Here is a 22,464-nt window from a genome sequence, read left to right as displayed (position 1 = left end):
ATGACCAGAAGAACTGTATGGTGACTTCCCTGCCTGGTGCGAAGGTTGCAGATCTCTTGAGACATCTAGACAGTCTTATGTGTAGTGCTGTAAACAGGATTTACATTTCTCAACTAGCCAATTAGCCCATCATAAAATGGGATTTTCAAGTCTCTCCTCCATGTCCTATTCCTTTACTATCTCAGTCTTCTCTCCTGAGCCTCCGGTCTCTTGCTCTGTCTCTCTTTCTCTCTCTCTCTCTCTCTCTTCCCTCCTCCTACTGCCTCTCTCCCCCCCCCCCTCAGCTCTCCTCGGTCTCCTGCCTCTCCCTCTTCTCCTCCTCCTCCTGCATGGGGAGCACAGAGCCCAAACGGCTGTTTGTGCCGCTTGCTCCCGCACAGCAGCCCGGCTGCCTATGAGCTCCAGCTGCCCCCCACACCATTTCCCTTCACCCCAGCACTGATCCTGCAGCCTCCCAGTTATCCTCCACCTTCCCCTCCCCCCAGCCAGGGTCTGTTCAAGGCCACGGGGTGGGGCCTGGAACCTCTGTCATGCCGCACGTCACCGCCCTGTGCCCCTTTGCCTTCCGCCATGGCGCTCGGCTGACTTCTGCACCACTCAGCTGGGCCACCGCATGGGGAGCGCAGACCCCAAACAGCTGCTTGCGCTGCTTGCTACTGCGCGGCGGCCCAGCTAAGCGGTGCAGAAGTCAGCCAAGCGCCACAGTGGGAGGCAACAGCACCCCCCAGAGGGAACAGCCAGCATTTCAGCGTTACAGAGTCACAGACATTGGGCTACTATATATATAACCTACTTTAGGAAAGGAATATATCTCCCTCAGAGATCAGTCTGTTGCAGAGCTGGATGGCTTTACTGAAACCAGGACCGAATTCTTCACAAAAACCTCCCCACTTCCCAAAATACTTCCTCATTGAAAGGATGCAGATAGTCTTCCTCTCCCACTCTAATATATAGGATCATTTTTGGCCTCTATTCTCAGACATGACAATCCTGAGTCAGTTGTAATGCTTTTTTTTTTTTTACCTCCAAGTGATTTTGATTGTTTGTGGTTATCTTTGATGGTTTCCATCAATAGTCTTGCAAAGTTGATTGAGCTTTGCTTTATGTCACTGGCTAATCAAGGAGGGGTGACACTGTAGTACTGCTTGAATGGGCCATGAAGACATACTATCCCCCGGTGACTAACTTTTATCCCATGTCAATAAAGCATGATCCGTAAATTCTACCCACAAATACATCTCAAAATCATTATGAATCTTGATCCTTTACTGGCTTTCTATATGTACCTTACATGTTATTCTTTATGGATAAATAGCCTGCAAGATTTGTGTTTGATATAGAGAGTGTCAGGTGTGAGGTGAAAGTTGTTGAAAAAAGACAGGGGGCCCTCCTGGTCCTAATGACCTGAAGCATGTGTTATCTGAATATTTTGGAAATACTATAACTCTGGTTATACTTGATATTTAAAGCTGGTTGGTAATTTCACTGAAAACTTTGATTTTCTATTGGGAAATCAAATTGGAATGTTTCATTTCTGGCCAGGTCAGCTTGAATTGGAATATTTTGTATTTCAAAAAGAGTTCAACAAAACATTAAATTTTACAGCAGTGCATTGCTTTGTGAGGGTTTGCTGTTCAGATCCCCAATTCTCTTCTATGCACCAAGCTCCCTAGAAGACTATAATGTAATATGGATTTCCCTCCAACCAAACTACTTAATGTCTCATGAGAGAAACATGACTGTGGGTTCATTATGGGATATGTAGTTCAGGAGACTAGTCTCTGAATCACAGTTTTTCTGGATTTATATTCTGCAACAAAATTTAGGAAGAAAGAAGGGAGACACTGAGATTTGTTTTTTTTTTAAACTTTTCTCACTCTTCCAATCAGTAGAACTTAGCATTCTCCCATGAAACTTGTGATGTAAACCAGTGAAGCTTCAATGACCTCTGCCAATTTATATCAGCAGAGGATCTGGACCATGTTATTTAAAGATCGAGTGATTATGCTTTACAGTATTAGGGCTCAATCTAGAAAATGTTTTAAGCACATCCATGGCTTTCTTCAGGTGAAAAGACTGAAAGAAACTAATAAAAAAAACCTCATGTGTAAAGTTACATACGCGCTTAAGTGTATGCAGGAGCAAGTCATATTATGTAGTGACTCTATTCCCCTGGCTTAAATATTTAAAATTCAACTCAATGAGGATAGTAAAAGTCAGTGCTTTTCTCCTCTCTTTTCCTAATCTAATTAGAAGATTTATACTAATTCCCCTAAGCAAAACTGTCATTAATATACAATTAAAGCTGGGATTCTATTCCCCTTACAGAAGACTAAAATTTATTACAATACAACATTGCAGCTGACAACATAAATGTCAAAATGTCAGAACATTTTCTGTTAAGAATATAACTGTAATGTCTCCTTTGTAATATTTTTTTCAATGAATGATTATATTGTACTCTGATCACCAGGCAGGCGCATGTAAAGAGGAATGGCTGAAGCATAGTGTGTGGGTTTGAAGCAGAGTTGGTATTAACTGGTACACACATAATTATGGGGAATACACATATGTCTAGACCGGCCCCTATTCCGAAATAGCCATGCTAATTTCCAACTTTGGAATAGGGAAATCCGCGGGGAATTTAAATATCCCCCGCGGGATTTAAATAAATATGTCCGCCGCTTTTTTTCCGGCTTGGGGAAAAGCCAGAAAAAAGCATCTAGACTGGCACAATCCTCCGGAATAAAGCCCTTTTCCAGAGGATCTCTTATTCCTACTTTCAGGAAATTAGCATGGCTATTTCGGAATAGGAATAAGAGATCCTCCGGAAAAGGGCTTTATTCCGGAGGATCGCGCTAATCTAGACGCTTTTTTCCGGCTTTTCCCCAAGCCGGAAAAAAAGCGGCGGACATGTTTATTTAAATCCCGCGGGGGATATTTTAATCCCCCGCAGATTTCCCTATTCCAAAGTTGGAAATTAGCATGGCTATTTCGGAATAGGGGCCAGTCTAGACGTAGCCATTATTTTTAGAAAAGAAAAGAATCCCGAAATACAACATTCAAAATGCACATCAGATTTTGCAAGAGTTGGAATCATTTACACAAACATCTACTGTGCAATTAATCAAGTGCTACGCATCAATGAAAATATCACAGCACTGATCCTGTGCAACTGAAATCAGAGATAAAACTCTCATCTACTTCAGTGGACCAGGCTCAAAGTCAAAACACACACTTTGAAAATTTTGACTCAAAGTTTGGAAATCAAAGTGTCAATAGTCAAGATGCAGAATGAATAGTATAGGTAAACATGTAGCATTCCAAAGCTTCACCGAGCAAAAAAAAGTGCTCACCTACAATAAAGATTTTGCAGCACTAACTTTACAGTGCCCTTTCAGCCAAGGGTGGAATAGGACTGAGTTCACCATAGCTATAAAAATCGATCATAGAATCATAAAAGATTAGGGTAGGAAGAGACCTCACGAGGCCATCTAGTGCTCCCTGCTCAAAGCAGAACCAACCTGAACTAAATCATCCCATCCAGGGATTTGTCAAGCTGGGCTTTATAAACCTCCATCATCTCCCTAAGTAATCCATTCCAGGGCTTCACCAGCCTCCTCATTTAATACTTTTTTCTAATATCCAACCTAAGCCTTCCTCACTGTAATTTGAGACCATTGCTTCTTGTTCTGTCATCTGCCACCACTGAGAACAGCCTGGCTCCATCTTTTTCGGAACCTCCCTTTAGGTAGTTGAACACTGCTAGGGTTGACAGATACTTTCTCAAAAAATACCAAACATAGCTTGGAAAAAATTGGCTGAGCAAAGAAACAAAACAAAACAAAACACAGAGGACCAAAGTTGTTGAGGAAAGCGCGCGCGTGCACACACACACACACACACACAGGATCACTGCGCCTTTAAATCCTAGCGCTCCACACTCCTCACTCCCCCCACCAGATGCAGCAGGGGAGGAATGTCCCAAGTGGCTTTCCATCTGAGACAAACAAAAAATACTGGACATTTTACATGTCCAGTATTTTCTGGGTTTTTTTTAAACCGGAGAGGCTGCTGATACAGTGTCCAGGCCAATACCAGACACCTGCAACCCTAAATGCTGCTATCAAATCCCCCATCATTCGTTTCTTCTTCAGACTGAAAAAGCCCAGTTCCCTCAGCTTCTCCTGATAAGTAGGGTTGACAGATGGTCTCCCAAAAAATACCAGTCGTGATATTTTTTGGCCGAGCACAAAAAAAAAAGGAACACAGGATAATAAGCACCCAGAGCTGTGATTCCAACTGGTAAGTGGGGCCATGATCACCACTCTGGGCACTTCAGAAGCTTAGCAGGGGTGTGGGGAGTGGTTGGGAGTCCCAGGCCCTGCCCCCACCCCCGCCAGGCTTCTGCGCAATCACAGGCTCCCAGTGCCAATCACGGCCACACATTCCAGCCACTCCCCTTGCCTGCACCAGGCTTCCGACCGGTGAGCAGCCAAAAAATTCATTGCACATGTCCAGTATTCTGATTTTTTTTTACCGGACAAAGAGTGCAAATACCGGACTGTCCTGTATCATACTGGACAACCGGCGACCCTACTGATAAATCATACACTCCAGCTCCCAGTCATTTTATTGCCTCCATTGGACTCTCTCCAGTTTGTCCACATACTTTCTTGTGGGTGGGGGAGGGGCAAACTGGTCACAATACTCATGGTGTGGCCTCACCAGTGCCAAATAGAAGGGAATAATCACTTCCCTTGATCTGCAGGCAGTGTTCCTACTAATGCAGCCGAACATACCATTAGCCTTGTTAGCAACAAGGGTGCACAGCTGATTCATACCCAGGTTCTAGTCCATTATAAACCCCATATCATTTTCTGCAGAACTGCAGCTTAGCGAGTTGGTCTCCAATCTGTAGCAATACATTGGATTCTTCTTTCCTAAGTGCAGGACTTGCACTTGTACTAGGTGAAATCATTAGATTCCTCTTGGCCTAATCCTCCAATTTGTCTAGGTCACTCTGGACTCTATCCCTACCCTCCAGTATATCTGCCTCTCACCCCTAGCTTAGTGTCATCTGCAAACTTGTAGAGGGTCCATCCTCTCATTCAGATCATTAATGAAGATGTTGAACCCTTAGGCACCCTACTTGATACTGGCTGCCAACTGGACATCAAACTGTTGATCACTACCTGTCAAGCCTGACAATGTTCTGATATTAATGGATCAGATGGCTCCACACTGGAGCAGGACCCAATGGTGCAGACTTCTCCGGACTGGAGATGACAGGCAGAGTGGAGCCATCCCTTGATGTTCCTCTGATTACCACTCTTGTTGGCCCCATGAATGGGATTCAGGTGAGTGGGTAATTGCTTCATGGGTAAGAGTTCCAAACATCAACCATCTGGACTAATAATACATTGGATCTGTGGAAGCGGTCATACGCCTGAAACACTGATTAGGTTATGCTCACATTACTGTATATAGATATCTATGTGGCTATTGTGATTTTTTTTCCCTTGCCACTCACACCAAAATTTTTAAAAAGTGCTGGTGGTGCTGAATGCCCAAGAATTCAAGAGTGCTTTTCAGTGGGGAAAGATCACCTGCAAAGATGAACAGGGAGGTCTATTTCCCAGATCCAAAAGCAGGAACACATCTCAGGGTGAGAGCTACAGCCATAGATTTATTTATTTTAGACAGACAGATTAAACCCAGCCCTTGTGGGTGACATCGGCACCTAGCAGAAGGGTTACACTTACACATGTAGAAAACTTTACACGTGTTGTCATATGGACATTGTGAGAATCATTTTGGTGCTGTGCTGATAGTTGCATGCAATGCCACCTGAGAAACTTTCACTGGTTACCCTTCTGCAGCCAGCCAAGTATGAGAATTAACAGAAACTTTGAATTCGGTTTTGAGAATGTCAAGAGAGAAGTGGCTCGTTCAGCTCCATAGCAGCTGCTCCGGCTGAGCCTGTGACACGGACAAGATGAATACATGGAGAATACAGAACTATAACTTCCCTATAGCTCATGCTCAATGCGCCACTGAAAGTTAAGTGCCCAGAGAACAATTGTCAGTCCTCTTGTACAAATGCAAAAAATTCATCCTCTTTTCCCCCCAAAATAAACAAAGTGTAATGGACTGTCAAGTACCGACTCCTTATAGCAGTGATAAAATATATTATAATACAACTTGATAGTTCAGACATGTATTACGGTGGCAAAACATTTTCATTATAGTCCTCTTTGTTCAAATAAAAATTGATACCAAACCCTCTGTATTTTCTCAGTCCCACTGAGCTAGGAGTAGAACCCTAAGTTTCTTTTAATCATTTTAGTACTTTTCAAAATGTTTTTTAGACCTGGACATATTAACATTTATGTTATAAAAAAAATCTAATCATATTGCAGGACCAAATAAACACCCCAGCAAGTGTTATATTTCACTTGTACATCTTTCCATCCATATCCCCATAAGATGGTATAGTAACAATAAATATCTACGAAGTGGCAGAGAACAGGGAATTATCGCTTTGAAATACTAAGAGTTATTTTTACTATAAAAATCGGATCAAACTGAGATTAAGCAAACTGTTTTGGCATCTTTAAGTTCCATACAGGATAGACTTCATATTACAGGCTTGAGATCTCAATGATGTTCAATAACTTTTTACAGAAACAGGATAAGCACTAAATGCCACAAATGTACAGAAAAAAAATTATGCTGCAAAAGGTGGACTAGCGGATGGGAAACCCTAAAAGGTTTGGAAGTTCAGCTCACATAAGCCCTGACCATTCTGGTGTGTATTCAAACCTTTATCACATTTGTGTATGTCCCCTCTGTTTCTCTCTTACTAGCCTCTACTTCCCTGCCTCATTTCCTCCCACCCCACTTCCTCCCACCCCACTTGATTCTTCTCCCTGATTCCATCTTTCAACTCTGCTGAGCTTCAACAAGTCCCCTGAGCATTTACTAATTTCTCAGTCCCAAAGAGTATCTCTGACCACCCTCCAGCAGACTCCTTACCTTTGGAGCTATTCTGTTGATGGGCTCTAAGGTCTGGAACTGTTTTGAACTGAGTGCAAAGGCTTCCCCAGGTTAGAAGCAGTCCAGAATGCACTGCCCCCACCCTTGATCCCCCAGAAGCCCTGGAATTTGTTAGATTGGAAGTCAGCAGCTAGTCCAGCAAAGAATGCCAGACTTTCTGAGAACCTGAGATGCATTTCATCAAAGGTAGAAGGCCTGTTGGGGATTAGTGAGAGAGATATACACTAAATAATTTAGAACCCAATAAAAGGTTTAGGTTTGGTTCTGTTAAAGATAGGGGAGAAGGTTCCGTTTTTATTTATTCCAAGCTGATTATGCACACCAGACTATTTAATCATATGCTATTTATAAAATGATAATTAATTAATTCAGTATAAAGTTAATAAAGAAGTCTGCTCTGGAATGTTTACTGTTTTAACTCTGGTTTAAATTCTATCATGTAAAGTTTTTGTGAACTTCAAGTCTGACCTCTACAGGTAGGTAACTGAAATAAGTACAGTATCTTGATCACTGGTTTTACAAAGACTTGTTTTTAGACACTGTAGAAGGCCAGTTTCCTGCTGTAATACACAAACCACTGACGAGTTTAAATATTTAAATATTTATTTTTAAAACGTTTAATGCCTACCCTAATATGTGCATTTGGTTCAAAGGCAGTTTTACAAAAGACATATACTGCATAGTAATCACATAGCATCATTTTATACTCAGACTTTTTTCTTGTTTCCCTTCTCCAGATCCACCCTTGAACATGGCATGATCTTTCATAGCTACAAAAGCAAATGTTATTTTCCAATTAGTAAAAGACATATGAGTTTTTCAAAACTTATGTTTTTAAATGTCCTGTTTGGTGACACCTTTTTCTGATCATAACCAACTATTCTAACAAACTGGCCTTTGTCCAGTGATTGAATCCCTTCTGTTCCCACAAACCTACAGCACATGTTGCCATAGTTACTCTGCATGTCTATTTACCACACAAGTGATCAAAGAAAGCAGACAACATACACATACACACACACAAAAACCTTGCCAGACTTCCTACGGGGTAATGTCCAGCTACTAATTAAATGATACAAACTCAGTCTACAGATTCCATACACTTGTTTTCTTTATTATACATGTCACACAAAAACAGCACTCTCGGAGATAAAAATTCTCATTCCAGACAAGACAGCCCTTAATTTTTTTTAAAAAGACAGCATGGCATTCTAAGCAGCACTTCCTAAACCAAGTCTTATGATTACAATATTTCAGGACAAGGAGATAATTTATTCCTTGCTAAGAAATCTAAGAATTAAAAAGGTGCACTAACGAAAATAGGAAATAGAAACCACATGCTAAAAAGCTAAACATCTGTATAGAAGGATGATTTTATATTTTACATGTGTTATTGACTAAAATTCTATTCAGTATGTAAGCACCATATGAATCATATACTATACAAGCTATATGACTACAGCTATGATAAATAAGAATTGACATAGCCTCTGTGCCTTACAGATCTTATCTTCACTTTTAATTAGGTTAATTATGATCCATTAGCAAATTGCATGTCTTATAGGATGCTTTTATAAGACTTTGGGCCCAGTCCTGCCCTGATAGAAGTCGATGGGAAAAGTGCCATTGACTTGAATGGGTGGGGAAAAAAAGACTTATTATATCTGCTTTCACAGAATTCCTATGTACTGCAATATGATTTAGAATGTTCGAGGATATTATTTGTTGTGGGAAAAAATGGAGTTTGAAAATGGGTTTGAATATTTAAAAAAAAAAATCTACTTTCTATAAAATCCATTTGGGGAACTTAAAACAGATACCATACTGCCCTCTCCAGTTTTAAAGTAAATACCAAAAACACAAGCAAGCAAACTGCATATAGCCACAGTGGCCTCAATAAATCTTAGCCCTCTCTGATACAGCTCTATTCTTATCTAAACTTCTGATCTTTGAGAGTTCTTACTCTTTTGATCTCTTTTCCCAAGTAGTGAGCTGGTCAGAGATTCGGCAGATGAAAATTTCAATATCCATTGTGAAGCTGAAGATTTGTTTTGTGGTACCTTGTTTTTTTGGCTATCATGTTAGAAACTACACAATTCCACTTCCTAAGAATGTATTTTTGATCGGAGGCCTGACATTTTCCAGCTTCAAAATTACTAACCTGCTTTCAAAGATGTGATGTGCCCAGCAGTTATGTGGAAACTTCACATTACAGAAGTTTCAGTTAGGTTATTATTTATATCAGACAGAACCGAGACAGCTCTTGCACAGGTTTTAAATTACCTCCTAATGAAAGGCTACTTCTTTTTACCTGTCTCATTTACGAATCTTAGCACAGCATTCCATACAACTAACCAATGATGTCCCGCTAGAGACTGTTGGCCTGGCACAGTTGTAAAGCAGGTTGAATCTTATCAGCCCAACAGGCAGCATATTACATTTCTGTGGGTAATTTCTGTTCTTCTGCTAGGATAGTTAGCTGCATTGCACTATTTTGAGCCTATGCACTCTTGTTCAGTGTCTGTATGCTGTATATTCTGTGGGCAAAGATCATTCATCAGCACAATATACAATTTCATTTGAATGTGATGACACACAGATTTGTTTGATAGTTAACCCTGCAAATCCAAACTATACTATAACGATGACAACAAACTGGCTAGCAGATATAAAAGGCACATCTTTTCCTGAGCACTCATTCTCTTCACAAATTTTAAAATAAAATCAGAAGTGGTTCCTAAGCATCTCATGCCTCTGATTTCATGGCACATCAGTTCCTGAATATTTCCTTTCTTCCTTTGTACTGTACTTCGGTCATCACATTTGGAGGCTTAACATCATTTTAAAAATGCAAAGAGTCTGTTTGATCTCTGTCAACATATGCACGATTAGTCCCTTCAACTCCAGACTATTAGGTCACTGGCTTTTGTTCGGCTAGAACTAGTAGTAAACACAGACTTCTCTCTCTGCCAAGCTGAAATATTTCACACACAAACAACTGAAAACTGGTAGAAACTTCAGAACTGTGCATGGGGTGAAGTGAAGTCAACCAAGTTAGGAAATCTTACACTAAAATACATGTCTAAACATACAGGGGCAGATCTTTAAGTGCTGTAGTTGCTCCATTATGCAGCTATGACAATTTACGCCGGTCAAGGGACTGCTCTATTGGATCTGGTTCTCCTCTCAAATACAGAGGGGGAAAAACAGGAGTAACTCCATTGATATTAAGAGTGTTGTAGCAATTTAAAACTGCTGAATATGGGGGGGGGAGGGGGAGAGATTAGACCCATATTCCCAGCTTTAGGGGTGCAACATCTCAGGAGATACTGCTGACATAGGAAGTGGAAAAAGAAGGAGTTCTGTTGAAGGATAATGGATATTATAAGGAGCCAAAAATATCCTAATGCTAAATCTATCCCTCTCATTTACCTTTTATTGGGGAGTCACTGAAGAACTATAGTTCTTTATATTTTCTCACTTTCTCCCTTCTTGGTTTATTTTCCTCTTCTTACTTATTGACGCATACAGACACATACTTTACAATCATATGCTTCAAAGGGAAGCATCCCAGATAGGCAACATTCATCTGATGGTAGCAAAGTTTGTGTTTTATTTTCTTATGACCTGAGATCTCCCAACTTTCTTCTGATCCTCTTTGACACCTCCCTTTAGTAAGGTTCCCCTTTGTGGTGACAATGCTGTCTGCTGATCACATCAATAAAGGACTAATTGAACTCAAGCAATGCACAAGGTAAACTTTAGTTTCCATTGGCACTCTACTGTGACAAGAACTCCCTACAACCCCCCAACAATCTTAATGTGGTTTAAAAAAAAAAAGCAGGTTTTTGCACACTTGCAAAAAAACCTGCTTTTCCTCCACATGTTGCAAAATGGTCTAAAGTACATGATTATGCTTCCATCTTGTTTTCAAAAAGGGGGTAAAAACACAAGTGTTCCATTTTGCACTGCAGGTGCAAACTCCACTTCTGCTTCTACCCTCTCTTCCTCTCTCCTGCCTGCCCCAAGTCCTACTGATATCAGACAGCTGCATGAATAGACTATGACTCTCACAAAGAACAAGAATATTTTTCTCAGAGCCTGACTTTCATACAGTGACTACTCATAAAACAAAAGTATTGATCTTAGGATGTTGATTTTCAAGGGTCTTTAATTCAGAGTAAAGCTCTTCTGTGTGACTGAGACATACATCTGCCAGTGCTCTGTACTCTCTCAGGTTCTTCTAACTGCATATTTTAATTGCAAATCTACAAACAGTATAGTATCAAAATGTTATCTAATTGTGACCTTTCACTTTCGGAATTAGAAAACAGCTGCTTTTGTCCATTAAAAAAGTAATCATATTTGAATAATCATTGGTTTTCTAGGTTCTTTTCTGCAATATTTTTGAAAACAGAAAGCTGCTTTAAAGCTACTGAAAAATTAAAGTAGTGGCAATTGAATCCCAGTTGATGTGCATGGTTAATAAATCACACCCATGGTACACTGGCACCTCCACATTTATAAACACATCACATTCCTATCCTACATGTCACAAACAAGGTTGTGAGAAAGTCCACACAATGTATTTAAGCCATAGCAAATTGGAATTGATTTACATATTCTACAAACAGCTTTCATGCCCTTTAGGAAACTGAATCACACAATGAATCGCATGACATCACTGACTACCAATAAGATCAAAATTAGTCAAAAAAAATCCTTTGGTTATTTTTTAAATTAATTTCTACATAAAAGGATCTTCAGGCTAAAAACCTAAACTCTGCAAAGATTTCTGAAAATGCTAGCTAGTTCAACAAAGCAAATATTTACAAAACCAACCCAACTCCCTCACTCCTTTTACAGATCTCTAAGTGCTCTGCAGCACGTTCCTTACCTGCCTCATGTTTAGAATTCCATTATCCATCCAGCAGGAAACAGTCTGAATTCAAACTTACAGTGTGATTTCAAAGTAAAAACAAAAATCCATCAGCAGTTTTCCAGTACAAACAAGCTGCTAAGTTTCAGTCTCTCATTTTCCTTTATCTTTTGCTGTGGGGACTCTTTCTAAGACAATGTCAAGTTTCGCAACCTTTCTTCTAGCCTATTAAAAGTCAGGAGTAGTGAGGCAACTGTCCGCCTTGCTCTTATTTCAAATCACTGCTCAGATATGTAGTAGTTGGCTGAATTAGGCCATGAAATAGCCTCACCAATCAGCAAAAAGGGGAGGGAGGTATAACACAGAAAGACTGCCTACATGAGGATTAGGAAAGCTTTCAACGATTTAAAAGACTGAAAGCAGCTGGAAACAGTGTCTAAGACTACAAAGAGGGAAGTCAATTTGTGGTATAAGAGATTATTTTCATTCTTATCTTAGTACTCTGGGTCTGCTCAGAGTTTAACAGGCTCCTGAGATTAAAAAAACAACAACTTGTAATTTAAATGCCTAGTAAAAACAACCCAAAGTCTTAACAGAAAAACTGTAAAGTGTAGTAATACCCATTCTCTTTAGAATCACATATATGTCACTAGCAATTTAAGAAACATTTATTTTGGAAATCCTACCATATTCAAATGCATAAAACACCACAAAAAAAGGAAAGAAAGGAAAACATGCTATATCCAATTTACATATATACCAAGTATATATGTGCCCTGATGAACAAAAACATGAGAATTTATAAGCAAAAAAATCAAAATCACAAAATGTTCTGTGATAAATGCTCATTTGTCTCACTAGTAAATGTATAACCTTCTCCATAACATTTTTACTTTTATTTCTCCTCTCTAGGAAGGGTGATTCCTGCCTTCTCTGGGCATCATTCTTGCTTACTAGTGCCAAGGTGGGCATTGTACACTAGTATGAATTTTATGAAAATATCCAGATTATAAAATACAGCTGGGGAAGCTTTTTTTTGCTTTGTCCGATGGTACCTATTTTTAGTTGCACAGCTCACATAATCAGCTCCTTTTTAAAGGAAAGCCACTCAAGAACGATGTCTAACGTGTGGCTGCTGCTATACTTACATTTTTAAGCCAAGAAAAGGGGAAAATTGTACACTCACACCCACCTCCTCAAGTCTCTTCCTTCCTCTCTACCCCCTCCACCTCCTTGTTCCAAGCCTCAAACTTAAGATTAGTTTAGATGCTTGCTATTCCCTCTGCTCCACTCTAAATGGAAATCTGTCTTTTGATCTCAAGAGACAATCGGGCAAATCTGATGTCTGAAGAAAAGCACCATAGTCATGGATTTGCTACAGCAATGGCTGTTTCTATCAAGGCAAGAAGTAGTCACTACCCAGAAAATTCCTTTTAGCTCGTGGAATCTTTTGCACTGAGCTGCAGAATAAGGTGTCACATTGATGCATTGCCAATAGTTCAACAAAGAGGTTCTTAAAATATGTTTTCTATTTGCCTATCATAAGCACCATGTACTGAGGCTGTGTATGTTGTAGAAATGGTATTGTAGGATAAGGGAACCTATTCCTTTGTTTTGCTATTTAAAAGTTGTATCTCACACACAGCTGAGAAAGTAAGTACAGGCAGTCCCCGAGTTACACGGATCCGACTTATGTCGGATCCGCAGTTACGAACGAGGTTCTCTCCCTGGTCTCCAGCAGACCAGGGAGAGGAAGCAAAGCGGCGGAACACGCGGGCAGCGGACAGCCCAGGTCAGACCAGAGGGATGGGGAGCAAAGCAGAGCAAAGCCCTGGAGCACGCGGGCAGCGGACAGCCCAGACGTGTCTGGGCTGCCCGCTGCCCGCGTGTTCCGCCGCTTTGCTCCCCGTCCCCCTGGTCTGCGGACCAGGGGGACGGGGAGCAAAGCAGAGCAAAGCCCCGGAGCACGCGGGCAGTGGACAGCCCAGACGCGTCTGGGCTGTCCCGCTGCCCCCGTGCTCCGTGGCTTTGCTCCGGACGCCTGTGGTACAGCAGCTGGGGTGCTGCTGGTTGGTCCCGTAGTGCCGCTCTGAGCGCTACTGGGCCAACCCGGCAGCACCCCAGCTGCTCTGCCCCAGGCGTCCCCAAGTCAGCCACTGCTGGTCAATTTCAGCAGCGGCTGAATCAGGACACCTGGGGCAGAGCAGCTGGGGTGCTGCTGGGTTGGTCCAGCAGCGGTGCTACTGGACCAATCCAGCAGCACCCCAGCTGCTCTGCCCCAGGCGTCCCCAAGTCAGCCGCTGCTGAAACTGACCAGTGGCTGACTACAGGAAGCCCCTGCCCCGGGCTTCCTGGAATCAGCCGCTGATCAGTTTCAGCAGCAGCTGACTTGGGGATGCCTGGGGTTCTTAAGTTGAATCTGTATGTAAGTCAGAACTGGCATCCAGATTCAGCCACTGTTGAAACTGATCGGTTTCAGCAGTGGCTGAATCTGGACGCCAGTTCCGACTTACATACAGATTCAACTTAAGAACAAACCTACAGTCCCTATCTTGTACGTAACCCGGGGACTGCCTGTAATACCATATTGGCCTAGATGCTCTGCAGCAGTCAAAGAATACACCGCACAACTCAGAGTAGGGAAAAGATGGCTTTAAAATACCTTTCCATTCCCTTGACCCTGGCCTGGGTGTACACTAGTGTGGTCCTCACAGTTTAAAGAATTCAGGCTGTTTTAATTTGCAGCCCAAACAAGCCAACATGGTTGTCAAGAATAAAGGCATAAGGAAAACACCAATCATGATATCTACACTGAGATGACAGTGATCTTTCCGTGGCTGGAGCGGTTCTAAGTGGCCTCAGTGTAAAATCTGGTATTAAGTGCAACTCTGAAAGAAATGTTTATGCATTGTTACATCCTTAGTTTAGGATTTAGATAATGTAATTAGAAGTGTGTGCATAACCAGGAGAATCCTCCATGGGAATTTTTTGGGGGAAAACAACAGATACTTGTGCCCAGATTTTCAAAGGTACAAGGTTAAAAAAAAATCCTCTCTAGTCTGGCAGCCTCTGATCCGGCAACATCTGTGATCCAGCATTGTGTTAGTTAGCTGGATGTCCACTTATGTGTGTGGCCAAGTTCCCCACGGTCCTATACAGTTTGTTTGTAACCACCAGTCCTGGCTTTCAATGTTCTGTGCTGATATTTAGCTCTAATGTACCTCTAAATGGTCTTCTAAGAGCTCAGTCAGCAGTGGAAATGTTGTAATGCTGCTAGCCAATGTAGACCTCCATGGTCTGGCATATTCTTTGGTTTGATACCAATCAGGTTCCATGGGTGCCAGTCTAGTGAGGTTCAACTGTTTTTAGATATTGCTGTACTCAGCACTGCAAGGCCACACTGATTACTCAGTGTAAGTACAGTAAAACTCAATTGGTCCGGCACTCCTGATGGTCCGGCACCATCGGGAACCCGGAAGTGCTCCGGACAGCCGGACCATTGGAGCTGTTCTGCCCCCGGCTTCCTTGATTCAGTGGCTGCTAAAACTGACCAGCAGCTGAATCGGGGAAGCCAGGGGCAGAGCAGCTGGGGTGCTGCCGGGTTGGTCCAGTAGCGCCACTCCTCGGCGCTGTGGGACCAACCCAGCAGACCCCCAGCTGCTCTGCCCCAGGCATCCCCAATTCAGCCGCTGCTGAAACTGACCAGCAGCAGCTAAATGGGGACGCCTGGGGCAGAGCCGGACTATCAGAATGGGGGGCTATGAGGGGTTTGAGGTGGCATTCCCCCACCCTAACCCTGACCCCTCATAGCCTCCCCTTCTGATAGTCTGGCATATCTGATAATCCGGCACCCCCTGGGTCCTAAAGATGCCGGATTATTGACAGTTTACTGTATCACTGAGGAGTCACTGAGAGCCAAAACTCCCACTAACAGTCAATGTTGTCTGGGCTTCTGAGTGCCTAAGTAACTTTAGAAAATGAGACAATCTCCTAAATCAGGCTGGCATTGCAAGGCTGAACACTGCAGCACCTAAAATACTTTTAACAACATGGGCTTTGGTTTAATATGATGCATTCTAAAAGAAAAAAAAATGTTCTTCCTAAGTAATTTGTACCCCTGAGAGAAGTATTCTGTGGTAAGGGTGATTTAGTAGTAGCCAGATACTTTGGCAAAATTTACCAAAAGACTAGAGAATCACCTTATACTCTCTTCAGTTTTGTGGCAGAGTTTTAACGAGGGAGTCCTAAGAACCACCTCCAGCATTTCCGTGGGCCTCTCACATAACCAGAGCTGCTGATGGAATTGCCAGGTCTCTAGGCAAGGTGAGGGAGGGTGTGGCTCTGTCCCCGTCAAAGAGATGGGGCTTTGGGCAGAAGAGTCAGGGCTAGGTGCAAGTCTCCCACACCCAGCTTTTTTGCCATGCCCAACCTGTGCCACCCAGGGCTGTAGCAGCAATTTAAGGGGTCAGGGATTCTGTCTGTTGCCGTTGCTGAGATAGGGAGCTCCTGGCCCTTTTAAATTGCTGGTCCCCAGGATAGCTGCCCCTTTTGCTCCCTGTCAGCAGCCCTGCATATAATAGCAAATACAGTAGAAATGCCTACATTGAAAAGAAAAGATTTCCAGAAATTTGCATCAGTTAAAATGCCAAACACGGCACCTGACAATCCAAGTATTTTCTCATAAGATATAGGGTTTATCTCCAGGACTAGTCAGCAGAAAGTGAAATAAAAAAATCGATCTGGTCCTATTTGCTGAAAACCAATATCTGTATGGTGCTACTGAGGAATCATTCCACACAGATAAGGATGCATGTTGTAGGGAAACATTTTTACTTAGGTAATCTAAATATCTTCTCTGGTCAGCATTTAATCACCTGTTCCATTAACTTTCCACATTGAAGGAGTGTGGTTTATGATTAATCCATACTGTCAATACACCATGCATTCACTTGGGATACTCAAGTGCAGGGCGGATTTTGAAAACTTGGCTATTCTGAATTCAGCACTCACAAAATGGGGCTGGAGAGTCTCCGATTCCAAGCCATCCAAAAGACAGAAGATAAACAGAGATGGGCCTGGCATAAAAATCTCATCCCTAGACATCTTCAAACTCTGAACAGTTTTGAAAAGATCAGGATTTGGATCCAGGTTTCAATTTACTTTGCCACTACGCTCCTAATTCTAAAGCTAAAACAATATGACAGAGGTTGAGGAAGTGTCATTGCCATGTGGATCAGCAAAAGGACAGTGACATTCCCTGCCCCTCCTGTTTGACTAGTTTGCTTCTATCTCTGTAATATATGGAACACATTGTAATTTAATTAGCTTAAAAGGAGTGAAAGATGAGTCCCCTGCTGAAGAAAGAAGCATTTAAAATCCAGCTTCTGTTGCCTTGGAAGCTGGCATGAGGAGGAGGAGGAGGAGAAGGATCAATAGTGTGGTTCTTTGGGCATGGTAGAACTGCTTTCCCAAATATCTTCATGAAGCAGCACCTGGGAAGAGGTATCTCTATGAATATGCTAGGTGTCTCCATTAGTATGTGAGTTCAGCTGGGGTGGGATCCTGATATATTTCTTAACATGACTGGGAAGAATTTGAAAGAAAAATTATTACAAGTGTACTAACCTACTCATGGGTTTACATTTTCAAAGCTATCTTCACCAACAATAAGGGCTGGAGAGTCACTTTCTAGTCTATATCAGGTGGATTGACATTAACAACATTCAATAGCCCTCTCACATAAGTTATTATACATGTGGGACCAGAAACATCAGCCTCTAATAATGAAACATACTTGCACTGCAACTTCGTAAAAACAGACGCTGAATTTTTTATTGGGTTAAATCCCATTTTTGGCAAACTCCAGCTAATTTCAATAGGGTGGGGAAAAAGGGATTATCCCAATGAGGTTTAGAGTATCGGACAAGTTTGAAGTTTTTATAACAAGTTATGAGGAGGAAGGGAAAACAGTTTGAAACTGTTGGTTTTTCACTTCATAAAAATTGTTCTAAAGTCTCAGACCTCAAAATGGGTTATCCAGTTAATCCCGCCCTAATTAACCTCATACTTTCCAAACCAAATATCAGACCAGAGACTTCCTGCATGAGAAACAGTTTGCACTTATAGTGGAAACACTGTCCTATGTAAAAAGTCACCAGTGAATCCATAATTGTTGGCATCAGCTATGCTAAATCTTAAAACTAAGCTGTCAGGGGGAAATTACATTCTATACATCAATTGCACATCTTTTGAGTTTCTTTTCTTAACTATTCTATTGTGACTCTGATGTCGAATGTGTAGGCCAATGTCACACCTTTGGGCTTTGGCAAGTTTACAGCTATTGTTCATCAGTAAGGGCAGACCTGTTGTAAGATATTTTTATACGACAATAGATGACTCAGCCATGGTTACAGTGATCTGACAGACTATTTCTGTGTTGCTAGATTGAAAGTTATATAATTTGAAAGGAAGAGAGCATTCTGATTGGCCGTGTCTACACTGGCATGAATTTCCGGAACTGCTTAAAACGGAATACTATTCCGTTTTCAGTTTTTCCGGAAAAGGAGCGTCTACATTGGCAGGCTGCTTTTCCGGAAAAGCCCTTTTTCCAGAAAAGCGTCTGTGGCCAATGTAGACGCGCTTTTCCGGAAAAGAGCCCCGATCGCCATTTTCGCGATCGGGGCTTTTTTCCGGAAAAGACTACTGGGCTGTCTACACTGGCCCTTTTCCGGAACAGTGTTCCGGAATAAGGACTTATGCCCGAGCGGGAGCAGAATAGTTTTTCCAGAATAGCGGCTGATTTTGTACAGCAGAGCGTCGTTGCTTTTCCGGAAATTCAAGGGACCAGTGTAGACAGCTCGCAGCTTATTCCGGAAAAGCGGCTGATTTTCTGGAATAAGTGGCCCAGTGTAGACACAGCCTTACTGTATATAATCAAGCTAATTTGTTTGCCAAATGTCATGTGAAAAAAATCTGATTCAGACACACTATAGCCAGATATCCGTCTGTCACCATATTTTTAGCTTTTGGGGGCATGCCTAATACTTCACAAAAATTATCTGATCTATAACAGTTTAGTATGTTTCCCATACGTTAAATTTGATCCAAACTTGGGTCCAGTTTTCCAGTACATCAGGTGAATTTGAACTGGTGCAGCAAGTACAAAGCTGCCCTAGAGCTGGTGTAATATCGACAGGCAGAATCAAATCTGGGACCTCTGGAGTTTAGTGCATGAGCCTCTACTGCTTGGGCTAAAAGCCAGCTGGCTCTCAGGTAAGGCTGTAGAGCAGACTCATTCTTCTCTACGTAAGTAGCCTTGGTGCCACTTGGTGGGGCAGTTCACTATACCCTGTAGATATATGGGTTAAACTGGCTCTCTCAGCCACTGAAAAATTGTTCTTTCATAAAACAATTCTCAGGTGGTACAGAGCTGCTACTTGCTAGTTTCATTGGGTGTTGGCCCAGGGCAATACAGATGAAACCAAGGCCTCTTTACACCCATCTCATCTCCAACTGCCATAATTACCCCTGTGGCCAAAGGGAAGTGACCTAGTCAGCCCTAAGATGAAGAGGAAGACTCTGTCTCCATCCTGAGCTATGCCAGATATAGTCAAGCCTGCCCCATGAGCTGGTCCTACATCAGAATGGAGTAATAGAATTACACCAGATGTGCAAACATCAGATATAAATTTGGCCAGCACATCTTTTAAAAAGGACCATTAAACCAGTTGATACAAACAACAATGATAATTATCACCATCTCAAGATATGAAGTCTATCACAAACAGATTTCCTTTGATTTTAGATATGAGGGGAATAAAGACCCAGTATTTTTCACAAATTAGTAATCACCTCATCCTTCACATTTCAGGCAGAGAGCACTAACTTTCATACCCAAACTAACATGGTTGCAATTCTCCACAAATAGGTTTTATATTTCCTTTCCTCAGTAATTTTTAAACCAACATCCGGAGGAAGAGTAGGATCCAGAATATCAAATACTCTCTTCAATTCCCAAGAGTCAGCAACAGAATATATAAATAACTGGAATAAAATACTGGAACTAAGTGTTTGTAGAAAACCAAAAATATCCCAAGAACTTGGAATTGATATGAAAAATAAATAGAGTTTTAAAAGTGTAAATATTAAAGTTGACCTGAAAAGGGAGGGAAGAAGGGAGTGTGGGTGCACTAAGATCAACATACTCCAATGACTGGAGTGTGGGTGGTGAGAGAAATCACTCTACCCAAAAATGTTCATAATTACATTCTTATTTTTTATTGATTTTTTTTCCAACAACCACTAATATGGAAATAAACTATATGAGTCAGATCCTTAACTGGTTTAATCAACATAATTTTACTGAAATCAATGAAACCATGTTAATTTACTCTAGCTGGCCCATATACACAAATGAGAAGATAAAAAATAACTGATGATGTCCAACATTTTTAAGCATCAAGACACCCCAGATAAGGTATTTATTTCTACTATTGCTCAGAGCTTTTTCCCATGATGCTCTAATATGGGGCTAAAATTATTGAACCTAGGAATTTTAGCCAGCAGGTTCCCATTATGTTAAAGAGGGTCCATTGCTTATGTCAGGAAGAGAAGATCACTTAAAAAAATCATCAACAATCCCAGTTATTCAATATAGCAGACAGTGTAGTACTTGGTAAATACCACCTACTTGTCAGGTGTACTAGCACTTACCAGAGGTTTCTAGAATGTACCTGGAAGCTTTCCTACACTCTAAGAGGGTCAGGACAGGTCACTCCAAGGAAATTTTATTTAGGAGAAGGAAGGTTATTTAGAAGGAATTGGAAAGCTGGCACCTGTACAGTCACAGATGAATCTAACTACAGCATGTTGAACTTTAGCAGTCCTCAGCAGAATGGTCCCCAGAAGATGATTACTACAAGGGGAAATTAGAGCATCCCTCAGGCTGATCTAATGACTTTGGGGGCTGGCCTGACCTGTGACCATCCCAAGGACTGCATGAAGGAAGCAGGGAAGAGGACTTAGAAGGAACTTCTTCCACAATTTTCCCCCCACAGCTCAGACAGACCAAAGATCGCACCGAAAATATTTCAGAGCAGGGTTTTGTTTTGATTAAGGAGCTGGGTGTGTTTTAGAAAGGGTGGGAAAAATTATTAGACTACGTTTGCCTTAATGAACAAAACTGAATAAAGGCAGTCCCCGGGTTACGTACAAGATAGGGACTGTAGGTTTGTTCTTAAGTTGAATCTGTATGTAAGTCGGAACTGGCGTCCAGATTCAGCCGCTGCTGAAACTGACCGCCAGTTCTGACTTACATACAGAATCAGCTTAAGAACCCCAAGCGTCCCCAAGTCAGCTGCTGCTGAAACTGATCAGCAGCTGATTCCAGGAAGCCCGGGGCAGAGCAACTCTGCCTCGGACTTCCTGTAGTCAGCGCTGGTCAGTTTCAGCAGCAGGTGACTTGGGGATGCCTGGGGTAGAGCAGCTGGGGTGCTGCCGGGTTGGTCCAGTAGTGCCCAGAGCGGCGCTGCGGGACCAACCGGCAGCGCCCCAGCTGCTCTGCCACAGGCGTCTGGAGAAAAGCCTAGTCTGCTGGGGGGGGGGGCGTACTAGCTGCACCCCCCCTACCCCAGCAGACCAGGAAGACGCAGGCGGCGGACCGAAATGCACCGCGGTCCCGCCGCCTGGGTCCTCCACGGCTTTGCTCCCAGTCTCCCTGGTCTGCTGGAGACCAGCAGACCAGGGAGACGGGGAGCAAAGCCCCTGAGGACGCCAGCAGCGGGACAGCTGCGGGGCATCTGGGCTGTCCCGCTGCCGGCTTCCCCCGAGGCTTTGCAAAGCCGGGAGGGGGGGGGGGGAGGGCCTCGCTGCCCGAGCCCCTCCGTGGCTTTGCTCCGCGTCTTCCTGGTCTGCAGACCAGGGAGACGCGGAGAAAGCCCCGGAGTACACGGGCGGCAGGACCGCGAGGTCCCGCAGTCTGTGTCCTCCGGGGCAGCCCCGTTCGTAACTGCGGATCCGACATAAGTCGGATCTGCGTAAGTCGGGGACTGCCTGTACACATTTTGATCAAAATATTTAACAAAAGAAAATGTTTCCCACATTTCAGTGCTACAAGACAGATACATGATTGCCCAACTATACAGTGCAATCCACGTACATTAAATTAGCTACAGAAAGATTCTGATATTATATTCGGAAATTAAAGTTTTTTAAAATTTACTATATTTCAGCATAGGAACATAAGTATAGTCATATTGGATCAGACCAAAGGTTCATTTAGCCCAGTATTCTGTCTTCTGACAATGACCAATGCCAGGAACCCTAGAGGGAACAGAACAGGGAATCATCAACTGATCTATCCCCGGTCAACCATTCCCAGCTTCTGACAAACAGAAGCTAGGGACACCACTCCTGCGCATTATAGCCATTGATGGGCCAATCCTCCATGAACTTATCTAGGGTTTTTTGTTGTTTTTTTTAATTGTGTTGAAGACCTGGCCTTCACAACATCCTCTGGCAAGGAGTTC

The 22,464-nt window shown here is 42.5% G+C and overlaps 1 protein-coding gene across 5 annotated transcripts in view; it reads right to left on the bottom strand.

Annotated features, from left to right (window-relative positions):
• MID1 (midline 1) overlaps positions 1 to 22,464 on the bottom strand; it is a 350,551-nt gene that overhangs the window by 196,432 nt on the left and 131,655 nt on the right. The window contains exon 1 of one of the 5 annotated variants that reach the window (XM_006120182.5): positions 11,957 to 12,235. The exons of 3 other annotated variants lie outside the window; for them this stretch is intronic. The gene's annotated coding sequence lies outside the window, so the exon portion shown is untranslated. Of the gene's footprint in view, positions 1 to 11,956; positions 12,236 to 22,464 lie in introns of those variants that run through there. One more of the 5 variants, XM_006120189.5, reaches the window with a different exon arrangement.

This window comes from Pelodiscus sinensis, chromosome 1 (genome assembly GCF_052426305.1).
Source record: "Pelodiscus sinensis isolate ZL-2025 chromosome 1, ASM5242630v1, whole genome shotgun sequence".
Taxonomy (NCBI): domain Eukaryota; kingdom Metazoa; phylum Chordata; order Testudines; family Trionychidae; genus Pelodiscus; species Pelodiscus sinensis.
The sequence above is the reverse complement of the archived record's forward strand: the minus strand, read 5'-3'. Positions and strand labels throughout refer to the sequence as shown.